A 2,881-nucleotide genomic window follows, 5' to 3' on the forward strand; every position below is an offset into this window, starting at 1 on the left:
CTAGAGAGAAGCTCTAAAGAGAGCCTTGAAGAGAGCCTACAAATGATGAACTAGAGAGGGAAGCTGGGAGGAGCATGGGTGGACCCAATACTAGGGTTTAGGGAATTTTAGGTGAAGAGGGGCAGGAAAGGTCTGCTTCCCAACTAGGCATCATCGATTTTAGAGCTCGCATAATATAAAAGGGTCAAGTTTAGAAGATCAGAGTCACCCCTGGAATTGGGGTCAGGTTCCATCTCTTGAGATGGTGAGCTCAGGTCCCTTCTTAGCTCAATCCAAAGGCCATGGGCAAATACTTGGCAGCAGCCGACTCTTGAGAGAAAGAACTGGGATGCTGCCTGCTTATGCTTACATGCCAAGGGAATGAGAGACATGCCAAGGGAATGAAAGACAGGACAGGGAAGCCCAGAGGAAAAGGTGGGCATTAGAAGTACTTTTACCTCTCCCCGCTTCTTAGTGGTTCCGTGACTGTTTCCCCGACCCTCTTCTGAAATTATGGTGAATGTAACCTCTTCATGATTCCCTATTAACTTCTTCAGGAAAATAAAGTGAGATATTAGTTTCCCTTGCTGCTTGAAGCACCTACCCCAAGCCTAGGCTTACTCCTTCGATTTATAGTTGAAGCATAAGAATCAGACTAATGATAACCATTAATGTTTCTAAGAGCAGAGAGGATTTTTTAAGTTATTTTTAAGTTATTTTTCCCTAGGTCTTCAGCTTTTCCTTGTGCACAATGGGGGATGTTCTTTCATTCTTTCATTTTGGCTATTCTGGAGACAACTCGGGGCAACTAAGTCAGAGAGGTTGAAAGGAACTTGAGTTGGACTCCTGCCTGATCCCCCCAGTGTGGTAGGATGAATGAGGGGGTGGCACACAGCGAAGTAAACCCCAACACTCGAGTGATGAATAGCTGGGGCATCTGGCTGGCCTACACCATCTTGGTAGGACTGCTGCATGTGGTTCTACTCAGCATCCCCTTCTTCAGCATTCCTGTTGTCTGGACCCTGACCAATGTCATCCATAACTTGGCTACGTATATTTTCTTACATACAGTGAAAAGAACACCCTTTGAGTCCCTGGCCAAGGAAAGGCTCGGCTACTGACACACTGGGAACAGATGGACTACGGGCTCCAATTTATGTCTTCCCACAAATTCCTCAGCATCTCTCCTGTTGTCCTCTACCTCCTGGCCAGCTTCCACACCAAGTATGATGCCACTCACTTCCTCACCAACACAGCCTCATGGCTCAGCGTACTGCTGCCTAAGTTGTCCCAATTCCATGGGGTTTGTCTCTTTGGCATCAACAAACACTAAGGGATGGGGCTGGGGATGACACTGGACCAAAAGACTGTAACATCTTTCCTTCTCCATACTGTCTTCTGTATCTTGAAAGCCCGAGAACTATACAACATTTCCCAACCCCAGGAAGAGAATAGATTGGAAAATGGGGTTCTCTGGGCCCAGTTTGGCAAAGAGCAGGTTTCTGTGAAACAGGAAAAGTGGGAAAGATAAGGGCCAAATCACTCTCCTCCACAACAGGAAGCCATGTTTGGGCAGCTTGTTTGGTAATTAAGTTTTTCCAGGTCTTCCACCCCCACCACCTTCCAGCTCTGTTTTACTGTGTATTTTCCCTATAATAAAGAAAACTTTTTAAAAAAAGAAAAAGACAGGGATTTGAGGCAATTAGTGTACCTGAGAGGCAAAGGAAACAAGAATAGGACAGTGGAGAAATGAGACAGAGAAGTGAAGCCACCCTATAATGGTTAGGACATCAGGCCAGCTATCACTGAAGTACCTGGAGCTCTAGCCTATTGGAGAGTCCAGAGAGTCAGAGTAGAACACAGCCTCAGTGTTATCTCTCTCCAGGGGCTAGGGAGCTGGTTGAGTGCTGCTTCAAGGGGCATTAATTCTCTGACTCTGCAGCACCTTCCAAGAGCAGGCAGAGCCAGCTTCACTGGCCAGAAGAAAACCCCAGCCCAATGACACAGGAGCTGGGAGTTAGATGCTACGGGTGTGCGGTGGTGGGGAGAAAACTGGGTGAGCACTAACATGTCAGCTGCAGGGATGCAGGGCTGAATGTAAAGAAAGAATTATCTTACTCCCAGTTCACTTCCATGCAGCACAAGCCATATATATATATACATATATATATATAAAATTCACTTCATGTGGCAGATTATTAAGCACCATTAATCAAAGGCCAATTGAATTCTTACAGTTTTCCAGTTTTATAGAGAAATAATTGACATACATCACTATATGTTTAAGGCATACAGCGTAATGGTTTGATTTACATATACTGTGAAATGATGACCACAATAAATTCAGCTGACATCTGTCTTCTCATATAGATACAATAAAAAGAAAAAAAAGATCTTGCAAGGGATGTTGTTATCCAAGAGTAAGTAGGTTCATCCTATGACAGGTTTCTGGAGGAGTCATCTGATACTTCTTTTAAAGTAGGAAGCGAAGTCAAATTTTCTCCTTGTGATGAAAACTCTTTCATAATTATTCTCTTAAGTGTACATAGTTCCTATACCTCATACATCAGTGTTAGCCATGGTCATCATACGGGTCACATACCTAGTACTTCTTTATCTTATAACTGGACTTTGTACATTTTGACCACCTTCCTCCCCCCACCCTGCTCTGTCTCTGGTAACCACAAGTCTGATCTCTTTTTCTATGATTTCTTTTTCATTTCCACATATACATGAGATCATACGATATTTGTCTTTCTCTGTTGTTGTAAATGGTAGGATCTCCTTGTGTTTTATGGCTGAATAACATTGTACTGTATATATATATATATACCACAACTTCTTTATCCATTCATCCATCCATGAACACCTAGGTGGTTTCCATGTCTTTGCTATTATAAAT

At 43.4% G+C, this 2,881-nt stretch overlaps 1 pseudogene; it reads left to right on the forward strand.

The window, feature by feature from the left end:
* The first annotated feature begins 835 nt into the window (after positions 1–835).
* On the forward strand, positions 836–1,312 carry LOC112828097 (ORM1-like protein 2 pseudogene; annotated as a pseudogene).
* Positions 1,313–2,881: the final 1,569 nt, after the last annotated feature.

This window comes from Callorhinus ursinus, unplaced genomic scaffold, assembly GCF_003265705.2.
Source record: "Callorhinus ursinus isolate GAN/ISIS: 27379988/994484 unplaced genomic scaffold, GSC_fseal_2.0 scaffold29, whole genome shotgun sequence".
In the NCBI taxonomy this organism is placed as follows: Eukaryota; Metazoa; Chordata; class Mammalia; order Carnivora; family Otariidae; genus Callorhinus; species Callorhinus ursinus.